This window comes from Ziziphus jujuba, chromosome 3 (assembly GCF_031755915.1).
Source record: "Ziziphus jujuba cultivar Dongzao chromosome 3, ASM3175591v1".
Lineage (NCBI taxonomy): Eukaryota > Viridiplantae > Streptophyta > Magnoliopsida > Rosales > Rhamnaceae > Ziziphus > Ziziphus jujuba.
In genome coordinates this window covers 32063644-32078777 of record NC_083381.1, presented here as the reverse complement: position 1 = coordinate 32078777, position 15134 = coordinate 32063644, and the positions used below count along the sequence as shown (strand labels likewise).

The following is a 15134-nucleotide window of genomic DNA, read 5'->3' as shown; positions in this document are numbered from 1 at the left end:
CCACATAATGATGTAAATCTACTTAATTTTCTATTTTCCTATTCAAACCAGCCAAGAAACGTGCCATAGTAGACTCCCTATCCTCCTCAACATTAGCCCTCATCATAAAGATTTCCATCTCCTTATAATAGTCCTCCATACTCCTACTTCCTTGAGATAACCTTTGTAGCTTCTGAAAAATGCTCCTATAGTAATGGCTAGATACGAAATGCTCCCTCATCAAAGCCTTCATCTCCTCCCATGTATCTATAGGTCTTTGTCCCACTCGGCTCTTAGAAAGTGTTTCTTTGTCCCACCGTCCAATAGCATAGTTCGTGAATTCATTTGCGACTAATTTAACATTTTTAGACTTCGAATAGTTCAGACAATCGAATACAATCTCAATCCTCTTCTCCCATTCAAGATGAGCTTTTGGGTCACTTTTACCTTGAAATGGGGGTGTTTTCATCTTAATTCCTCCATAATCATTGCCTCGATTTAATCTCTCTCTCCCACGGTATTGGTTGGTACCCGAACCAATGTCTTTTTCTTCTTCCTCATAGTCATCTCCTATTCGTTCCAAATTTTTCCCCCTTGGAGAATTTTTTCCTCTACCATGACCATGAGTGAACCTTTGTGGTGGTCATTGTTACGGAGTTTGGATTGATGATTCCATCCTATCCAACCTATCATAGATCTGCCCAATCTCCAACCATAATGCTCTTTGAAGTTCTCCCATCAAAGCTTGAATGTATAGCTTTGAATTAGCCACACCTGGAGTTCCTTCCATGCTTTCTTTGCTTTTGTCTTGTGACATGATTTTTTCCTGCAAAACCTGTTAGTAAAAAAAAAAAAAGAAAAAAAAAAAAGGACATCACAGCTAAATTCAAGATCTCAATTCACTCGTGTTTGTACTCTAGTTATAGTTCAGCTTTTACCCTCTATAATTCTCACCTCTCTTGCCTTTTACCATTCTAGGAATTCTATTTGGTTCTTTGCAAACTAATTTCAAACTAAATCAAACTAGCATGTAACAATCCAAATAGACGTACCAAACAGTTATGAAAATAAAATCAAACTAGCAAGTTACAATCCAAATAGACCTACCAAACAGTTATGAAAATAAGGCTAAGAAGACAAATAGAGCGAAAAGTAAAAAGAAAAAAGGCAACGATGATAGATTTTATTTTCAACAAGAAATTTGGCACAAACAAAAGAAACTAGAATGTTAAGAACAAATTGGAACGAGATTTGCAAAGTGGAATGAATAATCACCAAACCTTTTTTTGGGTATTGATTTTGGCTTGTTTTATGTGCTCCTCAAATCAACCAAAAAATTTTTACTACCTGTTTTCTCTTGAAATTTTAATAATTCAATGCCACAAACCACAAAAACAAGAAAAAATTTAAAGACGAATTCATACTCGTTTTTTTTTTTTTCTTTTCAAACAGTAAGAACAATCATATCAACAAGTAGCAACACCAAACGCTCCAAACTTCAACAAAAACAACACTAGGTCATTGAAGAATCGACTAACGAATAAGCTTTTGGATTATGCCTGACCGGTTTGAACAACAAATAATTTTTTTTGGATAAGATCTAATCAAAATGAATGAAGAACACAAAAAAAAAAAATTGCAAAGAAAAACGCAGCAACTCAAACGCAAAGAACAACAAAAGCAATCAAAGATGTAATTTCTAACCTAATGCTAAAAATCGCAAAAAAAAAAAAAAAAAAAGAAACAGAAGAAGGAAAAAAAAATAGATAGATCAAACCTGTAATTAGAAACTTGCTCTGATACCAAATTGATATGAACCTAGAGTGACTTGCCTCTAAACCTGTAACAAGGATTGATTTGGACCTTCTAACTACAAGTTATCAATGGAAGACCTCGATCCTTCATCTATATTTGAGGTAAGAGCCTTGGTATGGTGAAGATGCCACAATAGGATGGGGAAAACCCTATTAATAAGTCAAATTTGAACCCAAAAACAAAGTTTGAAAAGTTCGATCTAGTTCTTAGAGAGCCAATAGAATCACTCTCACTTTTAAAATCAAAATTGTAATATCCCCTTTATTCATCATTTATATGCCTTTAAATAAGCAAAATAAATTACAAAGCTAATTTAGGTTTAGGAAACCTTATTTGGTTAGGTTTAGGAAACCTACTTTGATTAGATTTAGGAAATCCAATTTGGCTCCTGGTTTCCTAATTTGAATGGCCTTTAATTCCTTGACCAGTCAACTCTAACAAAAATAGGAAAATAATTTAAAAACCTAATAAAACTAAATTGGAATTGTAAAGTAGGCAACATGCAAAAATCCAATCAAGACATAAATAAAAATTAATGTTTTCTAATTATTAAATTCGGCCAAGCTTAGTTCGATGCCCCACGTGGCAAAAATGCCATGTCACCATATGATGCCACATCACCATCCATGTGATCAAAACTTACCACATCACCATGTTGTAGGATTCCATGCGTTAAGCTCTTTTTCATGTTGGCTTCCAACATCCTAATCATATGGACCAATTTTGGTTCATCTTCAATAATGGACTTGCGTCTTTGAGATGTGAACACCTCCTAGATTAAACCATTTAGTGCTTCTAAACCTCTTTGCTCTAGCCCTGGTTATTGATCCCATTGAGATTTGAAGTGGCTCTAGACTCCATCTTGAGGTACTCCTGGTCATGTCCTCATCACCTTCTTCGACAGACAAGTTGTCGGTATTGAAGTTGATGTCAGTACTAACATAGCCAGGGTAAACGCTGTTGATTCTGAAGCTGGGATGCTTGTCTACCAAAATCCTTGTGTCGGCATTCATTGCTGCTTTTGATAATATATAAGCAGGTAGAAAAGTTGGCCACTTTTTGCTTTCTAGTGAACCTTCCTTCAAATCTTTTAGAAACTCTCCCAATACCTCCTATATTCTCTCCTCTGTGAGGTTTTCAACATCATTTAGTACTCCTTTTGCTCATTCATTTTCTACGTACTGAAACAACAAGCAGAGTGAAACTAATTACCAAAACTACTTTATAATTTATTCTAAACTGCATAGTTGGACCAATGTGACAAAGAAACAACTATTCATGGAGATTACACGTCGGTTCTTATAGTTTAGCTGGAAAAGTGCAGAAAAAAAATGTGATAATTTAGAGTAGTAAAGTGTTATTTATCCAAAAAATTGTTAATGGCTTTCTTGTTTTGTAACTTAGATCATCTGCTTTTTTTTTTTTTTTTTAAAACCACATCTCAAGGTTCAAATCAAATCCAAATGAGTAACTAATTGTTTCAAGCATAAGTAAATATCAGAGCATACAAATAATTTTATTTCTAAAGGAGGTCTAAGTGACTTAATTTCACACCTCTAATTTTCCTCTCAAAGCAGAAACATTAACAATTCTTGGAGAACCAGAAAACTGAAGAAGAGGAAGGAGTGCTATGGTTGTCCTTTTAGCACCACAGTAATTTATTCTGAAGCAATCTTCAGCTAACTTGTAAGTTTGAGTCATTACTTTTGTCCAAGCTTCAAACTGGACATTAAGAAGATAATTAGATCTCATCATAACTATCATGAGAAAGGCCATTTTCTTGGCTAAATTAAATATAACAACAACAAAAACACAACAGCAAAATTGTCACTTTTACAGCCTAGAAAATATGTAGCTCTTGGTTTAAACTATGTTAATTGTACATGATTCACAAAATAGATAACAGGCTAACAACAAAATTTTACTCATCAAACAAGACTTACTCTGGTATTGGATTTCAACAATGATTCAAATGCATCATCATCTACTTCCACTCCACTATTCTCGGCATTGTTCACCTGTTCAGAATTTGCGACATTTTGCTATTTTATTGTATCATATTAAGATAACAATCAAAACTCAAAATTGAAAGATAGTTCTTTATTCCTCATACATCATACCAAGATATCAAGTTTCCCAAACTGGGTTTTGATGAAATGTGACAAAGAGGCAACACTAGTAGCGTCAGCAATATCAAGCTGATGAAAATGCACTTGACCAGAAAGCTCAAACTCCTTCAGCTTCTCTACAGCTTCAAGACCTCTCTTTTAATCTCTAGCTGTTAAAACCACAGCAATTCCATTTGTGGCCAATTGCTTCACAATTTCCAATCCAATCCCCTTATTTGCTCCTGTTACAATTGCAAACTTGACAGACAAAAACAAAAACAAAAATGAAAACAGAGGGAATGAGAAGATGAGTGATGTAAATTAGGCTAAAGGGAGTGATTGAAATGTTAGAAGCAAACTATTTTGTTAAATGAAGTTACAAAAGACAACCTATGTATAGCTTCTGGCATTGTTAATTTGCTTGTTGTTTGGAATTTTTAAGAAACATATGTGTGTGTATATATATAATATAAGGCTCCAATAAGATGCTTCAGTTGTATAACCTATGGATAAATGGCTGAGAGTTTTTTGCATTAGTTTTTTTTTTTTAAATATCAAAAATCAATATTTTTAATTTTGTTTTTAACTACAATATTTCTCTTTTGAGGATAAAATAAAAACACAATTTTCAGCCCCCCAGGTGAGACCCATTGTGGAAGGAGTGAGACCCATTGATGGAGCGAGACCACACCTAGTGGCTAACGAACGACCTAGCTGACAACGACGGTGGTGATGGATTTTGAATAAAAATACTTAACAATGGAGGTGTAAGTTTGTCACAAAAATAACCCGAATAATGTTATTTGTCACCAGTGGTGTCTGTCACCATCCTACGTGGCAGTGGATCCATGTATATATATGGATAAAAAAAGTTTACATGGTAGTGGATCCCATATATATATATATATAAAAGCTATTTTAACATTGAACCCACTGCCATGTAGGATGGTGACAATCACCACTGGTGACATATAGCAATACTCAAATAACCCACATGTGCTGTGGGTGAGAGAGAAAGAAAGATAAATTAGAGAGATTAAAGTAAATAAAATTCAAAAGGAAGACAGATAAAATTGTGCTTTCCAAGGTTAAAGTCAAAATTATGAAAAATACAAATAATTTTATGAACTTATGTAAGCACTTAGGTAATCTTTGGTAGTCTTCTTTTGGAATCCAAGGGCGGATGCCTTTAACTTTTATAATTTAAGAATTAGTGGGCTTCTCTATTTTTAGCCTTTAGATCAAGTGAATGTTAAGTGGATTGTTGATACTTATATTTATTTGTATTTATTATTTTTTAAATATAAAAAATAAATATATTTTTAAAGAGGCAACACTGGCAGGGTCAGCAACATCAAGCTGTTGAAAAAGCACTTGATCATAAAGCCCAAACTCCTTCAACTTCTCTACAGCTTCAAGACCTCTCTTTTCATCTCTAGCTGTTAAAATCACAGTGATTCCATTTGAGGCCACATGATTCACAATTTCCAATCCAATCCCCTTATTTGCTCCTGTTACAACTGCAAACCTAAAAAACAAAAACAAAAACAAAGGGAATGAGAAGATGAGTGATATAAACTAGGCTAAAGGGAGTGATCAAGATGATAGAAGTAAACTATTTTGTTAAATGGAGTTACAAAAGTGCAGCCACTTTGTAGCTTCCGATATGGTTAATCTGCTTATTGTTGGACCTGATCATAGAAAGACTATATATATATATATATATATAAGGTTCTATTATAGAGAGAATTATGCTGTTTTTGTAAGTGAAAATATAAGACTAAATATAATTTTAGAAGGTTGAATTGAAAACCATTGGAGCGGATTTTTTTCACCGAAACATATTTACAGATTATATCTGCCTATTTAAGTGTGAAATTGACCTTTTTAAAATAATATTTAATATTAAATTTTTTATTTTATAAAATAATTCGATTATTTTTACGGTAAAACTTATATATATATATATATATATATATAATATAAGGCTCCAATAAAATGTTTAGGTTGTAAAACTTAAAGATAAATGGGTTATTAAGTGGATGGGTAGAGTGTTTTTGTATTAATTAATTTTTTAAATATCAAAAATCAATATTTTTAATTTTGTTTTTTAAAATACAATATTTATCTTTTTTGGAATAAAACAAAAACACAATTTTCAGCCCCCAAAGGAGACCCATCGGGGGAGGAGTGAGACCTAAACCTGGCGACTAACGAATGACCTGAATGACAACGACAGTGGGTCAGCGATCATAACCCAGAGAAATCTGTGGGCTTCTGCTTAAATCCCATGAAGTAGCATGGTGATGGATTTTAAAGAAAAATAGGGTTAATTTTTTTTTATATATTTGGTTCAAATAAAAATTGAATTTTGATGATTTTAAAAATATCATTTATTTTTATTTAATTTTAAATAGTTTTTATTTTTTTCGTTATTTTATTAATATTTTTTTAAAAAAATTCTTTTTATTTTTTAAAAAAATATCAATTATAATTTTTAAAATTTTAAAAATTAAATCAAAACTAATGTAAATTTCAAAAGATATAGATAAAATATTTCCATAAAAATACTTAACAATGAAGGTACAATTTTGTCACAAAAATAATCAAAATGTGTTGTGGGTGAGAGAGAGAGAGAGATAAATTAGAGAGTTTAAAGGAAATAAAATTCAAGAGGAAGAAAGAGTGACAAAATTAAAAAGAAAAAAGAAAAAGACTTTAATATATATTTTTTATATTTAGAAAAATAATAAAGAAAAATAAAGCTCAATCATCCAATTCATCTAAGGGCTCAAAATAGAGAAGCCGAGTAATTCGTAAATTATAAAACTTAAAGGCATCCTTCCTTGGATTCCAGAAGAAGACTACCTAAAGATTACGTAAATGGTTCATAAATGAATTGTACGTTTCATAATTTTGACACCTTAAGTGAAGATGCATCCAACTTGAAATTTCCCAATTTCAAAAATTTCCTCTTCAAACTATTTGTTGATGTTCTTTGCTCACCAATTATCTGTCTTATTTATAATGTTCCAAAAAAAAGCGTACGACGATGTAACATAAAGTTTGTTGATGCTTTATTACACAGAGAATTCAAAATATTGTCCAAAAAACATTAACATCTGAGAAAATTCATAGTCCCGCCCAAAAGCAAGCACCAAAAAAAAAAAAAAAAAAAAAAAAAAAGATCTGTCCAACAACGGATCCAAAGATCAAAACGATGTCACTTCTTATTAAATAAAATTTATTTATCAAAAAATAATATTTAATTAATTTTTATTTTTCATTAATTTAAAAGTTTATTTTCTATATTTTAATTATATTTATATATCAATTAATAATATAATAATATAATAATATATCATTTGATAAATATATTTTATCAATATTTTAATACTTATGATATTATTGTTTATATATTTTATAGCGTTCTTTTTGTTTCATGGGACTGCCAGATCATGATTGACCATAGTCCTAATGAAGTGTTTGAAAGCAAAAAAGCAGAAAATATGTTGTTTGAAGTATACTAGCCAAAATTAGGGTTTAAGAAAAACCAAGCACACAAATGACATGGAAAGCACCTTGGTGACAAGGATGGTGACATGGAGCTTCACCATTCAGCCTTTCTCTCAACCAATGCATGGAAGGACATGTGTCATCATGCACGAGGGCTACTTCACCATGAAGGATTTATTTGTATTGGTCCTTAAAAGCGGTCATGGTGTGCTTTCACACCTATTTTGTATGCTATAAATATGTATTACAGTTCAATGAATGAATATATTGAATTTTGGAGAAATATACCGTAGTTTCCATTTGAAACCAAGAGAACACTAAAACCGGTCTTGTTACAAATTTTCAGCAGCTTATTACATCAAAGCCGAGATACACCTTCACTCCAAATCAATTTCAATCCTTCATACCTTGTTTTCTTTTGATTAACCTTGCCCTCATTCTTTCAGGTAGGATATTCCAATACGCTTTTCATCAATGTCAAATTACGTTAACACGCTCTATGTTTGGCACTCTAGTTTATTTGTTTATCTACCAATTTTTTTATTTTATTTTTAGGGTACAAATAAAATCATTGAAATTTATTATTTTATTTTATTTTTAATACCACATGTATATTTAAATATTTCTTTTACTAATGATTTTACATGCAAATTCAACTAAATTTAATAATCTATCTACATTTTTAATTATTCACAAACGTTACTACATTTTTAGTTATTTTTTATCTATCAGAAATATCTTTTGATAAAAGGTCATAAATGCTCCTAAGCACTTAAGAAAATAAAAATAAAAAATAAAAAACTACCTACATTACTATAGAGTTTTTGAAAAACTAATAATGAAGACAATAGAATTTAAAAATCAAAAGGAAAAGATAGAGAAAAATAATTGACAAATCATTTCTTTCAATTTTGAATTGTTAATATTTAGCTTTCTTTTATGATTTATTTGTTTTCTTCGCATTTTTTTTATCTAATTTTTAATTTTAGTTCTCTCTTTTCTTCTCACATTACTTTAAAAACCAAAAACAAATCAGCATTATATATATTATGAGGATTTTATAAACCAACCGAAACTTTAAAATCATTTTAAACTCATCTGAATTATATATATAAAAGAAAACAACTTGGTCTCGATTATATAAGTTAGGCAAAATGTCAGGACCCGTCCAGAATTCCTCCCCGGAACCCTAGACAAGCCCTGATCCCAGGGAAATACCACCGAACCTTCCAACGGAAAATCCGGCAGCACCTCCCCTAAGGGATTTACTTACCATAAATTTACCTGCACTGAAAACACACTTCAAAAATATCCCCTTATTCCTCCTACAATACTACAAATTGGTTCCACAATTTTCAGCACTTCGAAATAAATACAGTAATCCAGTGCATAATAAATACAACAAGAATGAAAGAAATAGTACAACTGCAATAAAGACGAACAGGGTACTTCACGAAGTAAAACAGCGATGAAGATCAAGTCCGCTCTGGATGAACACCGACAACCTGGTACCTAGAGGAACGGAATTTAAGAGTGTGAGATGCTAATCATCTCAGTGAGCGACCCTACTACTATACCATATAATATCACAGTAATAAGTATATAAATAATAATTATTTGGAATTAATATTTTCTCTCAAAACCCTTACAATTCTCTCAGTTGGAAAGGTTCCCCTTTTAAAACCTTTTCACAAAACCCTTTATTCATATTCCTCGAAAACCAAGACATCAATTAAATACCAGAAGCGGTAACAATTATATTTTTAATTCCAATTCAGTTTCCAAACATTTTATTTTTAAAACACAGTTCTGAAAATCATTTGATGCACCCACTATATACCAGTGGCGCCAACAGTACCCAGCGTCCCAAGGTACCGCCAGACAGGAGGTTATAGAGAGAAACCGGCATACGGTCGCGTGGCGTCCCACAGCGCCGCTGCTAACCTGGTGTCCCGGCCAAAGGGGAGTGGCCGCCCTCTCCGATGGCATCCACAGGACACCCTCATAATATCAACCGCGCGCTACTCACACCCACCTGCGCGCTAATCACAACCGTGTGCACACTAACCATATCACATAATCAGAACACCAGTACGTGCACGGTGCATCTAAAAATTATAAAATCCATAAATTTAAATCATAAAACAAATTTCACATTTTTCATAAGCATAGCGGGCATAATCCATCCGCTTGAACCGGGAAATTCTCCACAATTTCCTTATAATCCATACCATAAATTCCATGATTTTCCAAATCCACCAACTCCCAAATCCATCAATTCAAATATCCACATTTTTTCCAAGCATAAATAATTTCTCGAAATATCAAAATCAAATCTCATAATATTCCATGGGCATATTTTATAAAAATTGAAATCACCAACATAACCAAATATTTTTCTTGAAATATTTGAAAATCAAATCATGCCCAATTTACTATTAAAACCACACCAATTTCAAAATCCTCAAAACCATAAAATAATTTCACATGGCATAAATTTGTAAAATGCACATTTTCTTAAATCCAATAATTTCACAATTAATTCCACAATATTCCAAATAAATATTTGGCACATAGAAATTAAATTCCAAATATTTAAATCACACATAATATATTCACCAATTAAATTCCCAAAATTAATTTCAAAGGTGGGTCACTCACCTTGAGCACGCAATTAACCCATGATCCACTACGGGATCAATTCTACGACTCACCGGTGCTCCTAGAACAAAATTCACAGACAGTCAAATAAATTAATATTTTATTCGGGTAAATAATACCCGGTACCCGGGGGGTCAAAACACAAACGATATCTAGAATTTACGAGTTATATACCGAATCGAAGCTCGAGTGATGCTAATCACAGATCCGGTCTTAATTTTCGATGATCGTACCCGACGGGGTTTGAATTTTATCGGGAAGCTTTTCGGGTTTCGGCTCCGCAATTCTCCCAAACCGTCGCGAATTGGTGGAAACGGAAGTCGGATTTGGGTTCAGGAGGTCGAACACTGCGGACTGGAGCTGGCCGGAATTTTCGGGTACTCGCCGGAACAGTATTTTCCGGCGGGCCGCAGCGGTCACCGGCAACCGTCGCCGGGGAAAAATCGCCGCCAAACTTCGGACGTCCGATCCGGGCTCGTCCGGCGGCCGTTCGCCGTGAAATTTGGAGGTTTTGCCGGAAATGAGGTGGGCAATCTGGCTGGCCGGCGCGTGTACAGTAACTAGGCCGGAAAAACGTGAAAATGACCGGCGGCCGGTGGGTCCTCTCTCTCTCTCTTTCTCTCTCCTCTCTCTCTTTCTCTCTCTTCTCTCTCTTTCTCTCTCTTCCCCGAGAGTTTTTCAAAATTAAAACCCTGCATGACACTGTTCATGCCACGTGGACCACTCAGAAGCTGACACGTGGCATTTCACTGTTCACGACCCAAAAACATTAAAATAATACGGTATTCGGTAAACTTCAAATGTCCATAACTTTTTAACCACATGCCCGATTTAAGCGTGCCGCTAGTCTATGAACTCGTATCGACGAGTACTTTACAACCATACAAGAGTCAACTCACAATTACATCACAAGAAAAAGTCAACTCCCGGCACCTTTTAGACAGTTTACACTTCAACTTGTTTTGCCCATAACTTTCAAACCGTAGCTCCGTTTTCGACGTGCTACCAGTCTACGAACTCGTGGCATCGGGCACTTCGCCACGGTACCCTAGTCAACTCAAAATTCTCACCGAGTCAAAAAGTCAACTTTTGACCCCCTTCGGTCAACGGTCAACCTCGGTCAACGTGCACGGATTCCGGTGCGATTTGGGACGGGGTGTTACAGCCTTCCCCCCTTACAAAAATTTCGTCCTCGAAATTTCCGCGCGTCACTGGAACAAACAAGGGTTCTGATCACGCACCTGCGCTTCGGGCTCCCATGTCGCTTCCTCGACTAAGTAGTTCCTTGCCAACCAATCCATGCCCAACACTACTTCAAGTCCGGATAGATCCAACAGGATCAGGTCTGCTTCCATCACTTGATCTGTCAAATCGTCGGGCGTAGTCCTGGCTCCCTGCTGCGTCATAGCAAACACCCGGCCTTGACTTGTCTGTTGGGGTCTCCTTCCTCTACCTCGACTCGATCCTGCAGACGGCTGGACTGATCCCGAAGAAACTCCTACTGGCTGACTCCCCTGGGAACTCTGTCCTGGAAATACCCTTGTATGCTGTGTCCGTCGACCTGCTTCTAGCACACTGCCACTACCATAAGGGCAATCCCTCCTTATGTGACCTGGCTGCCCACACCGAAAGCATAAACCATCCATCTGACACTGCCTAGAATGATTCCCCCTACAAAGTGGACAAATCCGTGGAGAACTAATGCGTGACTGCTGATACGAGCTTGTATCCACACTGATCGAATGGCGAGCTGGCTGGGGCATACGATAACTATCTCTCCTCTGGAATCTGCCTCGTGGGCTTAACCCATCACTGTCTGAGCCTGAGCTATGGCTCTTCTTAGCTGCCCCCTGTCGAGGTACTTTGCTATACGAACCTTCGAAAGATCTGCGCCTTGAGGGTCTGTGTATCTCCTCCTGTCTCTCTAGCTCGAGCGCTGCATCCCTGGCGGACTGATAGGTGGGATGTACTGATCCAGAAAGGGTGTAGCCGATACTCTCTTTCAATCCGTCTATGGACCTCACCTTCTTCGTGTGATCGTCGGGAATCAGGTGCATGCAGAATTCTGATAGTTCTCGGAGACTCCTCTCGTACTCGATCACTGTCATGTTCCCCTGTCGTAGTTCCTCGAACTCTCTCCTTCTTGCTTCACGGTAGGTAGGAGGACAAAACTCAGTAGAGAAGGCCATCTTGAACTGATCCCACGTATGCCTTGAACGAACAACTGGGCTAACTTCTCGGGTGAAAAACGTTCTCGTACCGGTAGGAAGTGTGCCGACTTGGTGAGACGATCAATGATTACCCAAATGCCGTCGTACCTTCTAGGTGTGGAAGGAAGCTTGAATACGAAGTCCATGTTGAGTTCTTCCCACTTCCACACGGGAATCGGTAAAGGTTGGAGTAGTCCCGAAGGCTTCTGTCTTTCTGCTTTCACTTGTTGACAAATCAAACACTTTGATACGAAGTCTGCCACTTCTCTCTTCATACCAATCCACCAATAATACTTAACAAGCGTCCGGTACATCTTGGTACTCCCAGGATGCATCGCATACATCGAGCTGTGCGCCTCCTCTAAAATCTCCTTCTTGAGTCCTGGAATATCCGGAACACAAAGTCGTCCTTTATACACGAGGGCTCCATCCCTCCTTATGGAAAATTCCGGATCAAGACCTTCTTGTACCTTGCCCTTAATTGTCCTCAACTTAGGATCTTCCATTTGGGTCTCTACTATACGATCCACCAACACCGGTCATACCCGGAAGCTAGCCATGAGAACTCCTGAAGCATGCATCCTTAAACCAACAACCAACTCTCGTAACTCGATCAGCAATCCAAAAGGTAAGATTAGAACTTAAGTCTAATTTCCTCAAATACTGGTATCACCAAGTTAAGGTTGAGATTAATTCACTTGTCTTCGATTACCCTCCTAGTACTTACAATTATAAAACCCTTGCTCCTCATTGATTAACCAATAGTCTTAACCTCGACAAACATCAATCTTTCTTTTAACTAAATTCATCAAGGTCATGAATAAAATTCTCAACATCCAAATACCATTCTTGAAAACCCTAAGTTTCCCCCATTTCAAATAGATTCCATGAATCCACACCTCAAGCAATAAGAAATTTAAATCTTAATTCTAGCATCACCACCAATACTATGAACAAATCACTAGATCCTTAACCCAATAAAGTATTCCACACTTCTTAAATTCTAACTCCGTCCCAAAAATCATACTCCTTATCATTGTAAATTATCACCAACAATATCAACCACCTTGAATCGATGAAGCACCATCAATACGAACCTTAAATCTCCAAGGAAATAAGATATCAAGATCTTAGCTTCTAGAATGAAAAATAACCATGCTTAAACATCCAACCATGCCTAAGGAATCATCCTCATCTCATTAACCTCATCAACCACCAAGTAGAACTTTAGTCGCTATCCGGAGCTTGCTTGATTCTCTAAACGCTGTCGTACCTTCTCTTTGTGAATGATAGTTTAAGCACGAAATCCATGTTTACATCTCCCTACTTTTACTTATCGGTGACCTAAGTACCTTTATTCGGATCTTGCAACTTCCTTTATCGTGCCAAACCACCATGTCATCCAGTGAGCATTCCATACGTCTTGGTACCCTTGGGGTGTATCGCATACTTTGAATCGCGTACTTCCTTTAAGATCTCCTTTTTGAACTCAACGATACCCTGCTTTGGATTCTCGACTGGCGATACTTAACCCTTAAGTCGCTCTTGGAAAAACCATAACATAAAACAAATAATAAAATATATTTTTCAAATATACCTAACTTGCATAGGCAATTGTTAAAACTCCACATTGAAAATCATATCTTAAAATCCATAGCATAAAATAAAATATGCACGCTTGTAATGGAGGTACGTACGACACCTTCTACATGCTACGTAATCCATGATTCCAACTGTCGCCGACACTCTGCTACCAATACAAACCAGGGTGGTTGCCTATATTGGCCGTCCAATTCCCCGGGCTCGTAGGCAACATGATCATGGGGCTAGCTCTACATGGACCACATTGGTTCGCCGCCTCCATATGGTGCAGTATAATATCAAACAATATAACATACAGATACATGTATGAACACAAACCAAAAATACTTGAATAAAACACCTTTAATTTCAAATACCACTTTGAAAAGCATTTAAATTTTGATAATCGATCGGGAAAATATTTTGACGCCTTGAAATCGATCGACACACATCCTTAGGCAATCATCCTTCTTCTCCATGAACGAAACGGATACCATTCACGATGATAAGCTTGACCTTCAAAAAGAAAAGGCATCCTCGACCATCGACTAGGCCATAGGAATTTCCCGTTAGGCTAGATGATCCTAATTGACACCCTCGAAGATTAGAGTTATTCAAACTCGAGCAACGAATTTACTTCGAGACAAACGGAAAGAACGCTTTCACGCGGGTAAAACGAGAGATTAGACACGGATGGGACACACAACAATGCACAGTCCCTTAGGAATACTAGAACCTAGAGCTCTGATACCAACTGTCAGGACCCGTCCAGAATTCCTCCCCGGAACCCTAGACAAGCCCTGATCCCAGGGAAATACCACCGAACCTTCCAACGGAAAATCCGGCAGCACCTCCCCTAAGGGATTTACTTACCATAAATTTACCTGCACTGAAAACACACTTCAAAAATATCCCCTTATTCCTCCTACAATACTACAAATTGGTTCCACAATTTTCAGCACTTCGAAATAAATACAGTAATCCAGTGCATAATAAATACAACAAGAATGAAAGAAATAGTACAACTGCAATAAAGACGAACAGGGTACTTCACGAAGTAAAACAGCGATGAAGATCAAGTCCGCTCTGGATGAACACCGACAACCTGGTACCTAGAGGAACGGAATTTAAGAGTGTGAGATGCTAATCATCTCAGTGAGCGACCCTACTACTATACCATATAATATCACAGTAATAAGTATATAAATAATAATTATTTGGAAATAATATTTTCTCTCAAAACCCTTACAATTCTCTCAGTTGG

At 36.2% G+C, this 15134-nt stretch overlaps 1 pseudogene; it reads right to left on the bottom strand.

The window, feature by feature from the left end:
* Nucleotides 1-2199: 2199 nt before the first annotated feature.
* LOC107423546 ((+)-neomenthol dehydrogenase-like) lies at nt 2200-5601 on the bottom strand (annotated as a pseudogene).
* Between the last annotated feature and the right edge of the window lie 9533 nt (nt 5602-15134).